This window comes from Chlorocebus sabaeus, chromosome 21 (assembly GCF_047675955.1).
Source record: "Chlorocebus sabaeus isolate Y175 chromosome 21, mChlSab1.0.hap1, whole genome shotgun sequence".
Taxonomy (NCBI): Eukaryota; Metazoa; Chordata; class Mammalia; order Primates; family Cercopithecidae; genus Chlorocebus; species Chlorocebus sabaeus.
The window spans coordinates 121,893,337-121,916,719 of NC_132924.1; the positions used below are offsets into that span (position 1 = coordinate 121,893,337).

The window sequence follows — 23,383 nt, forward strand, 5'->3', positions numbered from 1 at the left end:
AAATCATATTCATAAAATGAAAGTCAAATTAACCCTGGGATTTCAAACAACACTCAAGTTTGAAAAACACCGCATGAGAAATAAAAATGGAGTACTAAAGTAATTCAAGAATAAAATGATAAGGGCCCTGACTGAGTTGACAGCAGTGGGCATAGAAAAAAGACTTTTAATTTTAGAATTAAAAATTAAGTCTAAAATTTAAAAACCAGACGCAATCATATCAGAAGGAAGGACAGGTCAAAAGATAATTGAACCCTAAATGAGCCACTGCTACAACAGAGAATACAGAACTTCATTGAGGTTAATTATTCACATAGTAATTAGCTAGCATAGAAAAACAAAAACAGTAGTTCAAAGGAAGAACACCATTAACACCATTCTTCAGCATTTTGGTCTCATGACCTGTTTAGTTTACATGTGTTATAGCTATTAACACTTAACATAACAGAAATGAAAAACTAAGAGATTTTTTACAATTTACTTTTATTTATTTATTTATTTTCTGAGACAAGGTCTCACTCGGGCTCTGGCTGAAGTGCAGTGGCACAATCACGGCTCACAGCAGCCTCACCCTCCTGGGCTTAGGTGATCCTCCCACCTTAACTTCCCAGGTAGCTAGGACCACAGGTGCACACTACCATGTCTGGCTATTTTTTTCTATTTTCAGCAGAGACAGGGTTTTGCCATGTTGCCCAGGCTGGACTTGAATTCCTGGGCTCAAACTATCAGCCCGCCTTGGCCTCCCAAAGTTCTGGGATTATGGGTGTAAGCCACCACACCTGGCCCGTTTTTTACTTTTATTAAAAACTGTAATAGCAAGCCCTCAGTATCCATGGGGGTCTGGGGGGCATTGGTTCCAGGAACTTCATGGATACCAAAATCCACAGATGATCATCTCTTATATAAAATGGCATAGTATTTGCATATAACCTATGCACATTCTCCCTTATACTTTAAATCATCTGGCTCTAGATTACTTATGATCATCTAATACAATGTAAATGTTACATAAATCGTTGTTATACTGTATTATTTGTATTTTTTTTTTTTTGGAGACAGAGTCTCACTCTGTCACCCAAGTTGGAGTACAGTGGAGCAATCTCAGTTCACTGCAACCTCCCCCAGGTTCAAGCGATTCTCCTGTCTCAACCTCCTGAGTAGCTGGCATTACAGGCGCACGCCACCACGCCCAGCTAATTTTTGTATTTTTAGTAGAGACAGGGTTTCACCATGTTGGCCAGGCTGGTCTCGAACTCCTGACTTCAGGGGATCCACCCACATTGTCCTCCCAAAGTGCTGGGATTACAGGCGTGAGTCACAGCGCCTGGCCTGTTTTAGTATTTTATTGGCTATTTTCCCACAAGTATTTTTGATCTGCAGTTGTTGAATGCACGGAAGCCGAACCTGCAAATATGGAGGGTCAACTGTACCTATTAATATAAATAACACATTTTTAAAAAGAAACTATTTTCCTTAAAAAAAAAAAAAAAAAAAAAAATTAGTGAGTAAGGGCAAGCGTGGTTGCTCATGCCTGTAATCCTAGCACTTTGGGGGGCTGAGGCAGGAGGATCACTTGAGCCCAGGAGTTTCAGACCAGCCTGAGCAACATAGTCTTTTATTTAAAAAAAAAAAAAAATTAATTAGTAAGCGGTGTTTTACATTTTTGCCAATTTCCTTAATATCTGTCTAATAGGAGACAGATTATCATAACTGTTTCTGCATTCAATCTGTTCCAACATGTTGTTCTGGTTCAAGTATATGAAGAAAATCCAAACTTAAACATACTTAGCTTAGAAAAAGGAGAGTTTGAATAGCCTTCTGAGGTCATTGTGGATCTCATGCTTTGATACTACACCAAAACAGTTCTATTAAAAAGTGGCTAGTTCAGTTCACAATTCAATCTCACAGGTGCTTTTCCTCAAAATAACCACCATACTTCAGTTAGCAGTGGTAATTTCTTACAAGATTAGATGCAACATGGAATCCGAAATTGTATCAGTGAACCCTTCCTACTCTACCACATTAACATTCATTAGTCTATTCACTTTAAATGAATCTTTAAACCCATGCACGATGTTATAAATCATCATTCCTCATCTAAAAAGTATTGGTCCACTGAGTTATGCAGATTTTCCAGAAGTTGGCATATTTCAAAAAATCATGTTTGTTAAACCCATTAATCTCATCAGAAAGTCTTTAAGTACTGGGAAGCTGTCATGCTCACAGTAACAGACAAAAGTTTTCCAAAAATTTTAATTTTTGCTTGAAAGCCCAAATGTTCTCTCTGCCAACAAATATGGTCAGTTGTTTTCCGTGAAGTGACAGTCTCACTTCATTGATTTAAAAAAATGTCTGCCAAATACCTAAGGCTGAATAATCATGGTTTGTCAGACCCTCTTTTAAGTAAAAATGAAATTTCCATGAAAAAAGTGGCTAGTGGAGCTCACAACTTAATCACGTAAGTGCTTTTGCTCAAAACCCAACATACCTCAACATGCAGCAGAAGCACTTTACACACATTCCCATCTTGTTGCACAGAATGTTACAAGGGCATGCGTGCAAGGATCAAGATTCAACGAAATTGGCCAGGCACGGTGGCTCACGCCTGTAAACCCAGCACTTTGGGAGGCCGAGGCGGGTGGATCACGAGGTCAGGAGATCGAGACCATCCTGGCAAACACGGTGAAACCCCGTCTCTACTAAAAATACAAAAAAAAATTAGCCGGGCATGGTGGCGGGCGCCTGTAGTCCCAGCTTCTCAGGAGGCTGAGGCAGGAGAATGGTGTGAACCCAGGAGGCGGCGGAGCTTGTAGTGAGCGGAGATCCCACCACTGCACTCCAGCCTGGGCAACAGAGCGAGACTCTATCTCAAAAAAAAAAAAAAAAAGATCTAATGAAATTAATCATTTTTAGTACTTTATCAAAGACATTCTTAAGCAAAACTGGCTTTTTTAACTGCAAGTTCTAAGGTGCCAACAGTTTTTACTCCTTGCTTTTGCACCATGGGTACAAATGTCCAACACAGGTTTTTTTTTTTAAGCAAGTAACAACTCAGTATTATTATGAAAATAGTTTCCGGGAAGTTGAGACACGAGAATCACTTGAACCTGGGAGGCAGAGGTTGCAGTGGGCCAAGATGTTGCCACTGCAGTCCAGCCTGGGTGACAGAGAGAGACCCTGTCTCAAAAAGAAAAAAAAGAAAAGAAAAAATAGTTTTGATGCCATAGATCCCGGGCCACACTTTGAGAACAGCTCCCTTAAATATATCCAGACATCATATGAATCAGAAGTCATAACACCCTGCCTTTTCTTGCCTCATAGAGAACCTAAGAACAGTCAATACATTCAAATTATATATTTCTAAAATTTATAATGAAACCTAGAAATCACCACTCTTGCAACTAGAAAAAGGCAAACAAGAGTATATGTGAAAAATATTTATTGAAGGGTACTTTATTATACCTGTCAAACTACAGAATCTAAATTAAAATCTGTCATATGTCAGTGCCAAATTAAGAGACTAATACCTACTAAAATTTGTTTAAATTGCTTCTGTTTTCACTTATCTTCTCCTTCACCACTGTAAGATATCATCAATAGTTACAGTCACCCTTCTGACCCTCCTGCAACCTTAAGACAACCCCATCCTACCAATAACTCCCTAAATACTCACACCTCACCCTATCACCATAAAAGATAAAATAAAAATATTGATCCAGGGACCTTTTTGCTTGCTTAAACGACTCTATTGTTTTTTTTTAAAAAAAAAAAAAAAAAAAGAGAGAATGACAAAAACACACAAGCTCATTACTGTGAGGGTCCCAAATATTCCACTCAACTGTCCTGCAAAGTGCTAGAAGAAACTTCTGTTGAAGGACTTGGGGAAAGGCAGGAACAAAGAGGTATTATCAAGCAGTCAATAATAATTTACTGAGCATTCCGAAAGTGTGAAATCCTGTGAGAGATCTATCGAAATGTGGAAAATACAACAGGTTTCAGTGCCTTCACTACAGTGGATTACATGTACGTGCAACTACACATGAGAAAGCATAATGAACAGCATTTGCGTTCAAAAAGTCTCATGATAGGGGAAGATAACAGAAAAAAGTAAAGAACATATTTGTAGTCCTGGTTTCTGTAGTGCTAAAAAGTTAAGAGGCAAAGTAAAGTTATACTAATTTAGCCATCTTAGCTGAATGATAGAAAATATTAACTTGACTGTTGGAGCAAAAGCGAGTAGATTCTGCAGTAATATATTTTCCACAACAATAAGATCACTTTCCTCTTTCCAGCAAGAGAGTAAACTAATGATTTCAAACTGAAGTCCATAGACCAGTATTCTGGTGTTTATCTGAAAGCACTGCTTAGAAAAGAAACGGCCATATAAATTTCAACCAATTGAAGAACTGAACTATTTTAGGTGTTTTAAAGAATTTGCTTGAACAACAGATAAAACAGACTCACTAACTGAACTGACATCTGAAGTTTAGTTAAAGCTTTCAGCTAGGGGCCATGGCTCACACCTGTAATCCCAGCACTTCGGGAGGCTAAGGCAGGCAGATTGCCTGAGTCCAGGAGTTTGAGACCAGCCTGGGCAATATAGTGAAACCCTGTCTCTACTAAAAATACAAAACAATTAGCCAGGCGTGATGGCATACACCTATAGTCCCAGATACTCTAAAGGCTGAGGTGGGAGAATCAATCACCTGAGCCCAGGAGGCCGAGGCTGCAGTGAGCCAAGATCGTGCCACTGTACTCCAGCCTGGGTAACCACAGTGAGACTGTCTCAAAAAAAAAAAAAAAAAAAGAAAGTTTAGGTTTTTCTTGAAAACTATACTAAACCGATTTAATAAGTTAAATCTTCTCATTTCATTGAGTATGTACTCAGTTTACTGAAACACTGTTGGATTCGGAAAACGGAAAAAAGTATGTACCAGAGGCCAGGGCAAAGTGGTTCACGCCTATAATCCTAGCACTTTGGGAGGCCAAGGCGGGCGAATCACTTGAGGTCAGGAATTGGAGAACAGCCTGGCCAACATGGTGAAACCCTGTCTCTACTAAAAATATAAAAATTAGCCGGGCATGGTGGCAGGGGCCTGTAATCCCAGCTATTTGAGAGTCTGAGGCAGGAGAATTGCTTGAACCTGGGAGGCGGAGGATGCAGTAAGCCGAGATCACGCCACTGCTCTCCAGCCTGGGTGACAGAGACTTGTCTAAAATAAAAAAATAAAAAAAAAAAAAAAGTACCAGAAACCAAAGCTATATGAAATTCATTATATTTCAAAGATGAGACATGAGATACCTGTTATTTCAACACTCCACTGAATACAAGCAAACAAAATGAAAGGGTAAGTCAATCTGATACCAGGTGTTCTTTTTGCTAAGAAGTCTATTTTAAATCTTACACCATGCATAAACCAACATTTAATTTAACTTACACAAATGTAACATACATTGAGCAAAAATTTCAGAGAAAGCTCAATTTAGGTAAATACAAGGGTTCGACCCACCATTCCAGACAGTAAGCGTACGCCTAAGTGAGCAAGAGAGAGGCGACATGAATCTGCTGTTCCCATAACCTGCTGGCCAAGTCTCTCAGACTGAGGGTATTTAGCCACTCAGGAGTGATTCTGATAGGGCTGCCCCTAAGTACAAACCAACAACTCTGTGCTCAACAGAAGAGCAATGATCTGTTCTCATTCTAGAGGAAAACAGACTGGTCTTGAACCCAAAAAGAACGTACTGGTTTGTGGTAAGGCATCTTCCCACAAACTCTGCATGGGTAACTTTGCCTACATGCTATTTTGCCTTGTACATTAACTTTACATCCTAATCCCCAAATAAGATGCAATTTCTTCTATATTCTGAAGACAGAATCATAAAATGGACTAGGTGGTTCAAACTACTAATCCCAAAGCATTTACAAAACCTCTCATAATTTCCAGGCAACCTAAACCAAGTAACCATTATCTAGTAATTTCAGTTTTTTAGTTCTGAAGATGCCACAGCCAGTTCTTCCAAGGAAGTACCAATGTCTGCAAAGTGCCATTTCTTTATTCTATGGCTACCAACTGAACCCCTCACTGAGGCAGACTCTTCAGAAACTCCTCTGGCTCATGTTGGCCCCGAAGTTCACGATCTAGCTAACAACAGTAGTAGTTTAGGGAAAGATAGAAGTAAACGAGGTAGGCCAGTTATGAGCAGTAAGTCTTTCCATGATTTTCCTATCTTAAAATTTATCACAAATATAAACACAACGCTGGGGTACTACAAAATTTCAAACGCTTCAAGTACATTTACTTAAAAACCGATGAGATTTGTCAGTATTTGTGCTATGGTCTGAAGGCGTCCCTCAAAAACTCAGGTGTTGTCAATGTAACAGTATTAAGAGGTAGGGCCTTTCAGAGGTGATTAGACCATGAATGTTCCTTCCTTGAGAATGCCCTTATACCAGAGTCTGACTGAGGGAGTTATTTCCAGCTTGCCCTTCCATCTTCCGCTATATGAGGACACAGTAAGAAGGCCTTCATGAGATGCAGGCACCTTGATCTTAAACTTCCCAGCCCCCAAAACCGTGAGAAATATATATATACATATATATATATATGTATGTGTATATATATATATATACATATATATATATGTATGTATATATATATATACATATATATATATGTATGTATATATATATATATTTTTTTTTTTTTTTTTGCTTTTTTTCCTTTTGTGAGACAGGGTCTCACTCAGGGCTAGAGGGCCTGGGCTAGAGGGCAGCGGCATGATTTTGTCTCACTGCAAGCTCTACCTCCCAGGTTCAAGTGATTCTCCCACCTCAGCCTCCAACGTAGCTGAGACCACAGGTGCACATCAACACACCGGGATAATTTTTGTATTTTTTGGTAGAGACGGGGTTTCACCATATTGGTCAGGCTGGTCTCGAACTCCTAACCTCAAGCGATCCACCCGCCTCAGCCTCCCAAAGTACTGGGATTATAGACGTGAGCCACCGCACCTGGCCAACTTTTATTTTTTATAAATTACCCAGTCTTGGCCAGGTGTGGTGGCTCACGCCTGTAATCCCAGCACTTTGGGAAGCCAAGGCACGCAGATAACCTGAGAGCAGGAGCTCAAGACCAGCCTGGCCAACATGGTGAAACCCTGTCTCTACTAAAAATACAAAATTAGCTAGGCATGGTGGTGGGCACCCGTAATCCCAGCTACTCGGGAGGCTGACGCAGGAAAATCATTTGAACCCAGGAGGCGGAGGTTGCAGTGGGCTGAGATCACGCCACTGCAGTCCAGCCGGGGCAAAAAGAGCGAAACTCCATCTCAAAAATAAATAAATAAATTTAAAAATTACCCAGTCTCAGGCATTCTGTTATACCAGCACAAAACAGATGAAGACAATTTGTTTTACCAAAAGTTACCATCTACTGATTACTATAACATTACTTATCAAAAGCCCAGAGAAACCTGGTTTTCTGAGTCTCCACTGACCTATGGAAATGATACAAAGAAATGACCAAGCACAGGGAAACTCATCATATAATTCCTACAGTTACCTTCCTGCTATTTGAGATTAATACCAAGGCTTTTAGGGGAGGAAAAAGAATTTTACCCCATGTATCATCCTCTTATGTAAATTTTTGCAGCCAGTTTGAATTTCTCCCCAGAAAATGAGATTTTTTTCTACCACATGGCAGGCTGCAAATTTTCTAAACTTTTATGTTCTGCTTCCCTTTTAAATATAAGTTCCAGTTTCAGGTCATTTATTTGCTTATAGGGCAAATAAGCACAGGCTTTTAAGAAGCAGCCAGGCCACATCTTGAACACATCGCTGCTTTCAGAAATTTCTTCCACCAGATACCCTAAACATCTCAAGTTTAAAGTTTAACAGATCCCTAGAGCAGGAGCACAATGCTGCCAGTATCTATACTAACACATAGCAAGAGTGACCTTTACTCCAGTTCCCCAATAAGTTCCTCATCTTCATCTGAGACTTCATCTGCCTGGCCATCTCTGTCCATATCACCATCAGCATTTTGGTCAAAACCATTCAACAAGTCTCTAGGAAGTTCCAAACATTCCCTTATCTTCCTGTCTTATTCTGAGCCCTTCAAACTGTTCCAATCTCTGCCCATTACCCAGTCCAAAAGCTGCATCCACATTTTCAGGTATCTTTATTGCAATGCCCCACTTCTCCGGTATGAATTATGTATTAGTACATTCTCACATTGCTCTAAAGAGCTGAGGGTGGTTAATTTATAAAGAAAAGAGGTTTAATTTGTTTACAGTTCAGCAGTCTGTACAGGAAGCATGGCTGGGGAGGCCTCAGGAAACTTATCACAGTGGAAGGCAAAGGGGAAGCCAGTACATTATACATGGCTGGTGCTGGAGGAAGAGAGAGCGAACGGGGAAGTGCTACATACTTTTTAACAACCAGATCTCACGAGAACTCACTGTCACGAGAACAGCAAGGGAAAAGTCTGCCCCCGTGATTCAATCACTTCCCACCAGACTCCTCCTCCAACTTTGGGGATTACAATTTGACACGTGATTTGGGTGGGGCCACAGAGCCAAACTATATCACCCCAGAACTTCCATATGGGAAAAGAAGAAAATGAGAGGGCCAGGATGAGTGGCTGACATTAAGACTCTACAGACTCTAGGGTAGAAGAACACGACTTTTTCTTTGGTGTCTAGATTTAAACATTGGTATTTCCATTAGTACAGAATGTCTCTTTCTAGAGAATAAGAGAGTATCTCACTCTTTATTTGAATAGCCCAAATGGGTAAAAGACTAAGGCACCCAATAAGAAATTTGAAGAAATTTTCTTTTCTAGAAAATGTGTATAGTACAGCTGGCCAGTTACATGCTATTTGTGAATAACAAATCATACCAGACAAATGGTAAAAAAGAATTATTTCTTTAACTACAAGGGTACATTCTAAAAGAAAAATTAGGTAAATTTGAATGCCAATTTAGATTTGATTGTTTATAAAGGTAATTTATTCAGATACATCATAGTCCATTATAGCAAAAGCTTTTAGGTGCCATTATGCCCATAACGCAGAGACACAAACAAGGTAATAGGCTTATAATCAGCATTAGATGTTTTATGAATTGACTAACTTGATAAAGAATTTCGGAGAGATGCATATAACCACTGGATTAAATGCCAGCTAGGGAGAATCATACCACCACCTGTGATGGTAATCAAACTCTCCAGAGAAATAGTTTTACCTGGATAACAGAAACCAAGTGCTTAGAATCCTAGCATTTGCACTAAAAAGAACCCTACAGGCAGCAGTAGCCTATTTTTTTTTTTTGGAGACACAGTCTCACTCTGTCACACAGGCTGGAGTGCAGTGGTGCAAACATGGCTCACTGCAGCCTCTACCTTCTAGGCTCAAGTGACTCTCTCACCTCACCCTCCCATGTAGCTGGGACTACAGGCACATGCCACCACATGTGGCTAGTTTTTTGTAGACATGGGGGCCTCACTTTGTTGTCCAGGCTGGTCTTGAACTCCTGGGCTCAAGCAATCCTCCCACCTCAGCCGCTCAAAGTGCTGGGATTACTGGCGTAAGCCAATGCACTTGGCCATAAAAGCCTATTTTTTAAGGCCCCACTAGCTGAGGGAACCTAGGCAAGTTATTTACTAATTACTTCATCTGCAAAATGAAGACATCCTCTCTGCAGGCACATATATGGTAGATACTCAATAAACACAAGTTGTTCATTATTTGTTCATCTCATTCATCTTACTATGAAGAAGAGATCCACAATAGCTACTTGCCAAGGAAATACAACTATTGTAATGGCAGAGCCTCACCCAAAGTCTACCACTCTTTGTACACCATCAAGCTATTGGTGGGATGTAGCCCTTCAAAAATATCTTCTTGGTCTGGCCCAATGGTTCATGCCTATAATCCCTGCACTCTGGGAGGCCAAGGTGAAAGGGTCACTTGAGCCCAGGAGTTTGAGACCAGCCTAGGCAACGTGAGACCCTGTCTCTATTTTTCAAAAAGAATCTTTATAGCATAACTTGAGCTCTCTATTTCAGGCAAATATTCTCCAAAGAGGCAAAATTGCTTAAGGAATTAAGTGGGGCAATTCAACACTTTCTTCCTCTATGCCAGTTCAAGCAACATTTCTGCCATCTACAGGACCTGCTCAATTACTCTAGAAAAGTATTTTCCAACCTTTTCTGATCCATAAATAATTTTCAAAGTAGCCCAATATGGGGTTTACAAATAAATTTGCCAATTTTGCTTGCATTATTAAATAATGTTAATATAACACATTTTAGATCAGAATTTTATGAATAAGGATTGCAGTTTTTTCCTATCTAATGGTAGATCGGCATACTGTTTAAAAAGTATAAAATTCTGGCCAGATGCAGTGGCTCATGCCTGTAATCCCAGCACTTGGGGACTCCAAGGTGGGAGGTCACTTGAGCCCAGGAGTTCCAGACCAGCCTGGGCAACATGACAAAATCCTATCTCTACAAAAAACACAAAAATTAGCTGGGGGTGGTGGTGTATACCTGTAATCCCAGATAATTGAGAGGCTGAGGTGGGAGGATCACTTGAGCCCAGGAGGTCAAGGCTGCAGCAAGCCATCATTGTGCCACTGCACCTGGGTGACAGAGTGGGACTCTGTCGCAAAAAAAAAAAAAAAAAGTATAAAGTTCATCTTATTATCAGCCTGGCCAACATGGTGAAATCCTGTCTCTACTAAAAATGCAAAAATTAGCCAGGTGTGGTGGTGCATACCTGTAATACCAGCTACTCGGGAGGCTGAGGCAGGAGAATCACTTGAACCCAGGAGGTGGAGGCTGCAGTAAGCCAAGACTGAGCCACTGCATTCCAGCCTGGGTGACAAAGCGACACCCTGTCTCAAAAGAGGAAAAAAAAAAGTTCACCCTATTAGAATCTTTTATAATATTCATAAGGACAAATTCTACTTTCCTACTTAATAAATGATGCATGGTATTAAGTTTTACATAATTAAAATGCATGATTTTCAATAAATTCAAAAGTAAAATATTTGGGGCCAATAAACATGAAGGATACTCAACATTGTTAATGCAAATCAAAACCACAATGAGATAGCACCTCACACCCATTATGTTGGCCACTACCAAAAAAACAGAAAATAACAAGTGTTGGCAAGAATGCAGAGACATCAAAACCTTTGTGCACTGTGGGTGGAACTGTAAAAATTGTGCAGCCATTATGGAAAACAGTACTGAGGTTACTCAAAAAATTAAAATAGAACTACCATATGATCCAGCAATCGCAATTCTGGATATACGGTCGTCCCACAGCATATGCAGAAGACTGGTTCCAAAAAATAAAAGATGAATAATAATAATAATAATAATAATGAAGAAAGAAGAAGAAAGAAGAAAGAAGAAGAAAGAAGAAAGAAAGAAGAAAGAAGAAAGAAGAAGAAGACTGATTCCAGGACCATCCGCATACATCCAAATTCACTCATACTCAAACTCCAAAATCTGATCTATGGAACCTGCATATACAAAAAGCCCACCCACCCTATACACAAGTTTCACATCCTACAAATAGTGTATTTTCTTTTTTCTTTTTTTTTTTTTTTTTGAGCAGGGTCTTGTTCTGTTGCCCCTGGCTGCAGTGCAATGGCATGAATAACAGCTCACTGCAGCCTCGACCTCCCGGGCTCAAGCAATCCTCCTGCCTCAGCCTCCTGAGTAGCTGAAACTACAGGCGCATGCCACCACACCTAGCTAATTTTTGTATTTTTTGTAGAGATGAGGTCTCACTATGTTGTCCAGGCTGGTCTCAAACTCCTGGCCTCAAATGATCCTCCCACCCTGGCCTTCCAAGTGCTGGGATTACAGGTATCAACCACCACACCCAGCCAAATAGTGTATTTTCTATCTATGGCTGGTTGAAAAAAATCCACTTATAGATGGATCCACATAGTTCAAACCTGTGTTGTTCAATGGGCAACCGTATATCCAAAAGAATTCAAAGCAAGATCTCAAAGAGATATCTGTACGCCAACATTTACTGCATATTACTCTTGGCTAACCATGAATAGCGAATCATCAAATCACCAAGCAACCCAAATGTCCACCAACGATAAATGGATTTTAAAATGTGGTCTATACATACAACGAAATAGTATATAGCCTTTAAAGAAAAGAAAAAAATTCTGTCACATGCTACAACATAGATGAACCTCAATGACATTATGCTAAGCAAAATAAGCTAATCACAAAGGGGCAAATACTGTTTAATCCCATGCATGTATCTAAAATAGTCAAAAATCATAGAAACAGAAAGTAGAAAGGTGGCTGCCAAGAATTTGGGGGAAGGGGGAAGTGGGAATTAGTGCTCAATGGGTACAGAACTTCAGTTCTGCAAGATGAAAAAGTTCTGGAGATCTGTTGTGCAACAATGTGAATGTATTTTACACTACTGAACTTTACATGTTTAAATGGTAAACATGACAAATTTAATATGTGCTTTTTACAACCTTTTTAAAAAAGTAAAATGTTTTCATTTAGAAACTACATGTATATTAGGCACTGGGCAGGTCCTCAACAAATAGTAATTAGTTCTATTATGTGCAAATATATGGTAGGAATTCATATATCTACAAATAGAATACATGAAATTTCACTATAGGCTATGACATAAAAAATACAAAAGCTGCTTTAATTATGATTAAAATTCTTCCACTGTTTAAAAACAATTAACCGTCTATTTTCTTAGATTTTTGTGATTTGCTTGAAGCACTTCTTCAGTCTACTCTTTAGCATCAAAAACTAAGGCACTAAAATAGATAAAGCAGTCATGACGTATTGTCTTTTTGATACCTTTTTTTTTTAAACTTCCTGGAGACATCTTGATATACTATGTATGAATTTAGTCCATATAAATGCAGCTGAGGGATAAAGATCACTGGGATCTGATTCAAGCCTATAATCCCACAACTTTGGGAGGACAAGGTGGCAGGACACCCTGGGCAACATATAAGACCCCATCTCTATAAAAAATAAAAAATAAAAAAATCAGCCAGACATCGTGTCTCATGTCTATTATTCCTAGCTACTTGGGAGGCTGAGAAGGGAGGATCCCTTGAACCCAGGAGACTGAGGATGCAGTGAGCTATGATCACGCCACTACACTCCAGCCTGGGCAAGAGTGAAACCCTGGGTACAAAAAAAAAAAGAAAAAGAAAAAAAGAGGCCAGGCATGGTGGCTCACGCCTGTAATCCTAGCACTTTGCAAGGCCAAGGCGGGCGGATCACCTGAGGTCAGGAGTTTGAGACTGGTCAACATGGTGAAACCCCATCTCTACTAAAAATACAAAAATCGGCCAGGCGTAGTGGCGTGTGCCTGTAATCTCAGCTACCTGGGAGGCTGAGGCAGGAGAATTGCTGGAACCTGGGAGATAGAGGCTGCAACGAGCTGAGATTGTCCCACTCCACTCCAGCCTGGGTGACAGAGCGAGACTCTGTCTCAAAAAAAAAAAGAAAGAAAGAAAGATCATCATAAGGTCAATTTGCAGAATAATTTCATGCTCTTCATTGTTTTTTGTTGTTGTTTTTTGCCTCAGAGTTTCTCAAGCTTTCTGACTTTGATCAACAGTCTACCAAGGATATACATTAAAATTTTATAGTAATCAATATCATAACAGCAGCTAACACAGTACACTGGGTGAGGATGGTACTTAAATAATTATTTATTGAGTTGCTTACAGAAGAGGGGTCTCCCAAGTCCCAAATCAACTTCACAAATATTTTATTAGTACTTACAATGTACAAAAACCTTTTTCTAAACTCTGCCCTACAGATAATAAAAATGAGCTTAAAATGAAGGGAAGAAGGAGAGAGAAAAAGATAAAAGATTAATACACATGTTATGGTACTTCTAAGCAGGAAAGAAGATGCCTAATTTGGTTGGGATGGGAGAGGGGTGGTTTCAAGCCACAAGCTAAACAGCATCTTGAGATGCTAAAACACGGAAGATATTCCAGAAAGAGGACAGGTACAGAATCTCCACGTGAAATTTCCTGTAGACTAGTAAGAAAACAAAGTGAGATCAACAGGAGAAAAGTATAAGAAAACTACCAGAGCCAGGCACAGCGGCTCATGCCTGTAATCCCAGCACCTTGGGAGGTCAAGATGGGAGAATCGCTTGAGCTCAGGAGTCTGAGACCAACTTGGGCAACACAGTGAGAAACTCTGCCTCTAACCAAAACACAAAAAATTAGCTGGGCATGGTGGCATGTGCCTGTGGTCCCAGCTTCTCGGGAGACTGAGGTGGGAGGATTGTTTCAGCCCAGGTGGAGGTTGCAGTGAGCCAAGATTGTGCCACTGCAATCCAGGTTGGGTGACAGAGCAAAACCCCGCCTCAAAGAAAAAAGAAAGAAAACTATCAGAGATAATACTAATTCAGAGAGTTTGGGCTGTTCTACAGACTACCTAGAATGCTACCTTCAGGAATTTCTTAACTTGAATCCACAGCCATGAGAAGACTGAGGTGGGCAATGCCACAATCATCTACGGTGGTGGTAAACAACACCCAATGGAGGTCCGACAGCTTGCTTCATATATTTTTTTCTTTGTTAAACAGGAAAAGGAAAAGTTATGTATTACTTGTATATTGAAGAAAAACTAAAAATTTAATGTGGGGGCAATTTAGGTGTTGAGCAAAAGAACTGGTACTTTACAAAAATAAAATAGTGTACAGAAACCAAGTATATATACTCTGAAAAGCTTTCCTTTTCTATAATAAAAAAACGTACGAGAGGCTGAGGCAGAAGAACGGCGTGAACCTGGGAAGCAGAGCTTGCAGTGAGCCAAGATCGCGCCACCGCACTCCAGCCTGGGCGACAGAGAAAGACTCCATCTCAAAAAAAAAAAAAAAAAAAAAAAAATTTACTCGATTGTCAAAGTAGGCAGACTAAGTTTGGCAATCATCATTTATACATACCACATTCTAAGATCAAAGTCATTTTTTACTTTTAATATTCTCATTTATCCTTTGAAGAAGAAGTTTAAGATTTAACTCACTAATAAAAAGGTTTGAATTATGCAAAATGAAGAGAAATGCTAAATGCAATCATTTTCAAAACTAGTTTAATTCAAAAAAAATTATGGCATACACCTAACAGTATATGAATAACATCCTTTTAGTTTACATGTTTCTGCAAATGTATAACATTTTGTTACACTAAATGACTCGTGAATTAAGGAAAATTTGTTTCACATAATTTATCTGATTATGCTTCCCATATTAAAGTTTTAACTTGATCTTTATATTAAAAATACACAAAATCAAACAAAAATGAATAAAATATTTGCAACACAATCTGACAGATAATGTGACTATGTACCCAGAACATACAAAGACCTCTTACCACTCAACTAGACAAGCCAATTTTTTAAAGGGGCAAAAGGCTTGAACCAAAAAAAGTATACAAATAGCCAATAAGCATATGAAAAGATGTTCCGACATCATTGATCATCTGAGAAACACAAACCCACAATGAGATACTTAATAATCATTTGATGGCCAAAATTTAAGACTGGCAACAGGAAGTGTCAATGAAAATGTAAAGAAACTGTAACTCCTGCACAGTTACAACTGTAACTTTCAATGTAAAATTGCACAACTATTTTGGAAAAGAGTTTTAACAGTTTCTTACAAAGTAAAATCAATATTTACCACTAAAACATACCCAGGAAAGACATACAAATGGTCATAGCAGCTTTATCAATAGCTAACAACAGTCCTATGTGTCCATCCATGGGTAAATGAATTTAAAAACTGTAGTATGTGCCTACAATGGATTATTAATTCAGAGAGTTTACTACAAGTCGGCTGCCATGGCTCATGCCTGTAATCCCAACACTCTGGGAGGCCAAGGCAGAATCATTTGAGCCCAGGAGTTGGAGACCATCCTGGGTGACACAGGAGGACCCCATGTCTACAAAAAAATATTAATAATAATGTTAGCTGGGCATGGTGGTACATGCCTGTGGTCCTAGCTACATGGTAGGCTGAGGTAAGAGGTTCGATTGAGCCCTGGAGGTCAAGGTTGCAGTGAGTCAAGATCTCGCCTAAAACTACAAAAATTAGCTGGGTGTGGTGGCAGGCGCCTGTAATCCCAGCTACTCAGGAGACTGAGGCAGGAGAATTGCTTGAACCCAGGAGGCAGAGGTCGCAGTGAGCCAAGACCATGCCACTGCACTCCAGCCTGGGTGACAGAGCGAGACTCCATTTCGGGGAGTGGGGAAAAAAAAAGTTGAGGGAATGACTGTAAAGGAGCATGAAAGGACTCTGAGATCATGGCATCCGTTACAGATCTTGATCGAGGCAGCGGTGCAGGTGCATACGTGTGTCAAAACTCCTCAAATCATACCCTTCAAATGTGTGCTTTTTATTGTATGTAAATTATACTTCATACAGTTGTTTTAACGAAAAATTAATATAATTTGACACCTATTAAAACTAGAAATGTTCATAATCTTGAAACAGCCAACTCTAAAAAATTGTAACACAAATGCTCAAAGATACATAGGGATATTCACTTCTTTTCAGGAGAGAAAACAATGTCAATCACAATGGATTGGTTTGCTGCGTAATGCACATTCATAAACTGGAATACTATGCATCCCACTTACAAAAGAGGTACAGTCGGATGGCTTAGAGCAAGGTGCAGCAAACGTTCTCTGCAAAGGGCCACATGGTATTTTAGGCTTGGCAAGCAGTATCAAATCTCCCTTATATATTCTTCAGGGAAGTGGGGTGATGCTGTTTTACAACTCTTTAAAATGTTAATGTTCTCAGCTTGCAGGCCTTACAAAAAATGATCCCTGACTAAGAGATCAGAACTTTGAAGCTAACGTGCCCAAATTAAAATCCTTCCTCTACCACTAACTAGTTGTTACCTAATCTCTCCATCTCTCTATATTATAATATCTATATAATGACCAAGCATATAGTGAGCCCTAAAGGAATATCAATTATTTTTTAATAAAATAGATCTCTCTGTATTAACCTTAAAAAAAAAGTCCTGTTAGAACCAAATAACTTGGTCCCATTTTTATAAAATATATGTAAAAATACACATTCATAAATTAATACATTTGAAATTTTGGGGAAGAATATACACCAAACTGTTAAAGGTAGGGAATGAAATAACAGGGATCAATACGCTTTCATTTTATAAATGTCTACATTGTTTCAGAACTTTAAACTGAACACATTTAATCAATAGACATTTCTGAATTGAAATAGATAAAACATGTGTGGTATCATTTTTGTAACTTACCAGTCCTAAGCACATAATTTTAACTTGAGAAGTGTTTGGTTCCATTAATGAGAAAGTACATCAACTCTTTAAAATAATATTGGCACAATAACTAAAAATCATTTATCACTTTGTGCCAGGTACAGTTCTAAGGATTTCACATGTATCAATTCCTTTAATCTTCACAACCACCTTATCAGATGTTATCACTGTCCTCACCAATTTACAGACAGGGATGCTCAGACATCAAGAGGATAACACCCCAGACACAAACTGGTAGCTCAAGGATCGGAACCCAAAAAACTGTCTCCAAAGACCACTCCCTTAGAACCCTACTCTCCTCCCCTTTCAAATGCATACTATTACCACTTGAGCTGAGAGAGAAATTCTCAAAGTTAACCTTTAGTCTGTCTAGGGTTTTTCACATGGTACCTTCCATCAAACTACAATTACGTGCTTTTAAATGTAAGTCTCTGAATGATTCAAATAAGCTCATTCTTCTTGCAGCTGACATATCGTTAATCATCCAGAAAGCCAGCAGATAACACAGAACAGATAATACATGGAGTAGACAATATGGAGTCAAACAGAACTAAGTTTGGATCCCGACTGCAAATTCCCAACTGGATAATCCTGGGCAAATTCTTAACTCCTCCCCTGTAGACAGTTTCCTTCCGTTTCCTCATCTGTAAAGGTTTTCGGGGTGTGTTACTAAATTTTGGATTCTGGTAAGATATATAGATAGAGAGATAGACACAGATATATATAGTGTAAAATTTACCATTTGTAACCATTTTTAAGTGTACAATTCTGTGGCATTAAGTATATTCAAAATATTGTTCAACCATCACTATTATCCACCTCCAGAATTTTTTCATCATTCCAAACAGAAATTCCATTTTCATTAAATAATAACTCCCCATTCACCTCTCCCTCACAGCCCTGGTAACCTCTATTCAACTTTCTGTCTCCACAGAGTTGCCTCTTCTAACTACCTCATATAAATGAGATCATACAATTTTGTATTTTTGTACGAAAGGTTGTGTCTGGCTTATTTCACTCAGCATAATACTCTCCAGGTCCATCCATGTATCAGAATTTCACTCCTTTTATGTCTGAAATATTTTGAAATGTTTTTAATTTTGAAATTTCCTTTTGAAATTCTGAAATATCAGAATTTCACTCCTTTCATGTCTTTCACTCCTTTTATGTTTTCATTGGTTTATATACCACATTTTGTTAATTCACCTGTTGATAGACATAGGGTGATTTTTACAAAAATTAAAAACAAGAGCTGGGTACAGTGGGTCACACCTACAATCCCAGCACTTTGGGAGGCTGAGGTAGGCGGATCTCTTGAGTTCAGGAGTTCAAGACCAGCCTGAGCAACATGGCAAACCCTATCTCTACAAAAAATACAAAAATTAGCCAGGCCTGGTAGCATGCACCTGTAGTCTCAGCTACTTGGGAGGCTGAGATGGGAGGATCGCTTGAGCCCAGGAGGCAGAGGTTGCAGTGAGCTGAGATCATGCATCTGCACTCCAGCCTGGGTGACAACCAGACCCTATCTCCAGAAAAATTTTTTTTAATTTAAAAATGTTTAAAAAGTATCCAGGCCAGGCGTACAGTGGCTCATGCCTGTAACCCCAGCACTTTGGAAGACAAAGGCAGGTGGATCATCTGAGGTCAGTTCGAGACCAGCCTGGCCAACATGGTGAAACCCTGTCGCAACTAAAAATACAAAAATTAGCTGGGTGTGGTGGTGCATGCCTGTAATTTCAGTTACTCAGGAGGCTGAGGCAGGAGAATTGCTTGAACCCAGGAGGCAGAGGTTGCAGTGAGCGGAGGCTGTACCACTGCACTCCACCCTAGGCAACAAGAGTGAGATTTCGTATCAAAAAAAAAAAAAAAAAAAAAACACAGCAGGGTGCGGTGGCTCATGCCTATAATCCCACCACTTTGGGAGGATGAGGCAGGTGAATCACTTGAGGTCAGAAGTTCCAGACCATCCTCGCCAACATGGTGAAACCTAGTCTCTACTAAAAATATAAAAATCAGCTGAGGCTGGGCATAGTGGCTCATGCCTGTAATCCTAGCAATTTGGGAGGCCAGGGCAGGTGGATCACCCGAGGTCGGGAGTTAGAGACCAGGCGGCCAACATGGTGAAATTCCATCTCTACTAAAAATACAAAAACTAGCCAGGCGTGGTGGTGCATGCCTGTAATCCCAGCTACTTGGGAGGCTGAGGCAGGAGAATCGTTTGAACCCAGGAGGTGGAGGTTGCAGTGAGCCAAGATGGCGCCACTGCACTCCAGCCTGGGTGACAGAGTGAGACTTTGTCTCAAAAAAAATAAAAAATAAATAAATAAATTAGCCAAGCGTGGTGGCACACGCTTGTAGTCCCAGCTACTCAGAAGGCTGAGGCACAAGAATCACTTTCGAGACTCCGTCTCAAAAAAAAAAGTGTCTGGGTCAGACACAGTGGCTCAGCCTGTCATCCCCATATTTTAGGAAACCAAGGCAGAAGGATTGCCTGGGGCCAGGAGTTTGAGATCAACGTGGGCAACGAAGCAGGATCCCATCTCTACAAAAAATAAAAAAATTAAATTAGCCAGCACAATGGTATGCACTGGTAGTACGTTACTCAGGAGGCTGAGACAGGAGGATCCCCAGAGCCCAGGAGTTCAAGGACGCAGTGAGCTATGATCTTGTTCTGTCTTGCTATTGTTAATGGAAAACAACATCAATTATTAAGAAACCGCTAACCATATAATCTAAACACAAATTTGTCATATTTTCATACCAAATAGTGGAACAGTGGCAAGATGTGGAATGGTGCAACCATCTTAGAAATATTACCAGCTGTAACTTTTGAGGTATCACTAAATTTGCTAATCCATATTTAAATCATTTTAAAAGAATGATGAAAAGCATCCCAATAAATGATTCAATTACATTGTCACATCCTTCAGTTTTAGCTCCAAAACCTACCTCAATTTACTCCAATAAAGAACTTATGAATTATAACAAAACAGCTTTTCAGTTAAAAGATCTACTACCCTCTCTCGCCCTTGCCCTTTCCCTTCTTTGTATTTTTGTAAAGGGATCATCAATATCAACATTAAATCAAATTAAGCAGATACTATTACTAAATATCCAGATGATTCATCAAGTTCTCTCCAGTTGCCCGAGTGTAGCAGTTGCATCTAAAAGATATCTAATTTTCAATACTACAGATTATAACTGGGAAAAACTTGGAACTTGTTCACCTTGACAATTATTTTTCTTTGTAATCATTCCCTATTAAAGAGGGAGAAAAACACCTCTCAAAGTTCCTCACATTAATACTAATATATCTTGTTCACTTTGCAAGTTCCTTAGTCAAATTATTTCCCTACATTTTTCATATTTCGTTAATTCATTCAACTATATTTAAAACCCCTATTCTCTAGCAACTACCAACGTAGGTGCTAGGTATACAAAGAAAAAAATAAGACAGAGCCTCTACCAGGAGGCACTTTGAGTGTAGGGAAGAGAGGGATGCATAAACAAGTGATTACAATACAATTGACTCATGCTACAATAGAATATGATCAAAGCCCTGTGGAAACACAAGAGTGTCTGGGAATTCAGGGAAGACCTCCAGAAGGTAAAGTATGTATCATCTGACCATGAACCTTTCTCTGAATTTAATGAATTGCTGCTCTTCACTTATGCTCGCCCTCGAAGATTTCACCTACTCGTATAGAATCTATCATGATTTACAGAAAATTTTTCATCTATACTGATATAAAGACTTCAAGGCTAATCCATAAATCATTGCTAATTAACCACAGAATACATTATATTGGAGGATTTGTCCTTGTTGGTTTTTAAAAAGCAGATCAACTTTCTCAATCACTGTTCATGTAAAGGGTAATATTGAAATAAATTCACAATCCTTGAGCACACTACCTCAAAAGCAGGAAGACATCCTGGGAAAATTCCAATATGACTTGGAGAAATTTGCCTAAAATTTTTAAACGGCCAACATAAAGATATTCACTTATATGTATCTGTGCAAGGCAAAGCTAGGTATCAAAGTATCAGAACTTTTTCTAACTACACTAGATAAACAAGTGTGTTTTTTTTAAGTCACTGCTACTTAAACTGACTAAATACATTCTCAGTTGTACCAGAAAATAAGATGAATTTTTAAACCAATTCCCCAAAGAGATGTTTTTCAAAATATCTCATGGCAAGTACAAAGAACAGTAATTATCAAATACAGAACACGCAAGGGCAAAGTTAGAAATTTTTATCCTAGGCTGGGCATGGTGGCTCACATCTGGATCAGCACTTTGGGAGGTGGAGGCGGGTAAATCACTTGAGGTCAGAGTTCGAGATCAGCCTGGCCAATATGGTGAAACCCCGCCTCTGCTAAAAATACAAAAATTAGCCGGGTGTCATGGTGCGTGCCTGTAGTTCCAGCTACTCGGGAGGCTGAGGCAGGGGAATTCCTTAAATCCAGGAGGCAGAGATTGTAGTGAGCCCAGATGGGGCCATTGCACTCCAGCCTGGACGACAGAGCAAGGCTCTGTCTCAAAAAAAAAAAAAAAAAAAAAAAAATTATCTTAAAATATCCGATTTTCTGCCAAATATCTGCATAACTAGCTCATCTCATAATGGACAAGATTATTAATAGGATTTTTTAATACAGAATTATCAGTAACTAATATAAACGTTATTTATTTTGTTATAATGTCTCAACACTTAGACCAGCACCTGGAATGCCTGTACAGTGGTGTCAACACTCTCCAAAATATATGTAATAAATTTATACTGCACTTATTTGTCTCCATTTTTACGAAACCATAAGTTAGTAGATGCACATTAGATCTTTATCACATAGGACAGTGCAACCAGAAGAACGCCTATGTTTTTCTAACTTGTTTTCCTGGAATATACTCACTTTCCACAAAAACGAGAATTTAAGATGCAATGTTCCTGTTTCCGGGAAACCTTAAATATTACATAACCCAACACATCTCCAAAAAGAGAGAACAACATGCTTTATATCTATGACTAGAATCCTACCTATTCCTAACTTTAGAGACCATGAATAGAACATTAAAATATATCTTAAATACTTCTGTTTTCTTGCAAATAAAATTTACAAATAAACAAGTTAGGATTACACACTTGATCCGTATTCTTAAATATGAATTAGTTGCTAATGCTTATGAAGAGTAATAGAAAATAAACTCCAAAACCCCTAAAAGTATTGACTACATTCAACCGTGACTACATTCGTGTTTTTCAAAGGTTTATTAAATGCTGTTTTATGGTGACATCAAAACTCCACAAAATTAAGCTAATAACTTCCTTGAACCCTAAAAAGCAAGCCTTTAAGTAAATATCAAAGATACATTTTTATTTCCAAATGAATTTAAATGTTACAGATACTATGTGATAAACAAAGGAAGTTTAACTGTGGACAGCACACGTTAAATTTCTTAGGCAACAAACATTTCTGCATCCAGTCTTTTCTGAATCACCAAAGCTATTGTTCACAGAAAACGAGACCAATTACTAAGAAACTGCTAACCATATAATCTAAACACACGTTTGTCACAGCCATTCTATTTTGATCACCTACTTCTACCACCTCATCCTCATTCAACCCGTCGGGATTTGGGAAATAATCTCTGGCTGAATGACAGTTGATTTCGTTAGCACCTGTCGCCATTCTCAGATGTATCACACAAGTTGGCCAAAACAGCTTGTAATGTTTAAGGATTACGATTCTTTAGAAAGTGGGAACTCACTAGGCGTTCACCAAGTTTTCCAAAAGATCGTGCTTCTCGATTCCTCCCGCTTTCAAAAAGTAACCCTGTGGCACAGATTTTTGGGGGGAGTGGAAGGGGATGTACACAATGAAGTGGGAATTCAACAGGAAGCCCTCCAAAAACACAATCAATAGAGAGCAGAACAGCTCGACTCTTCCCTCAAACTTAGCATAAAGCCAGACCAGGCGGCGAGGGCAGCCCGCGACCGCCGGAGCTCAGGGGGATTTCGGGGTGCGTCCTGGGG

General features: G+C 39.2%; 1 protein-coding gene across 5 annotated transcripts in view; it reads right to left on the minus strand.

Annotated features, from left to right (window-relative positions):
- EZH2 (enhancer of zeste 2 polycomb repressive complex 2 subunit) overlaps positions 1 to 23,383 on the minus strand; it is a 135,064-nt gene that overhangs the window by 52,733 nt on the left and 58,948 nt on the right. The window lies entirely within an intron of this gene.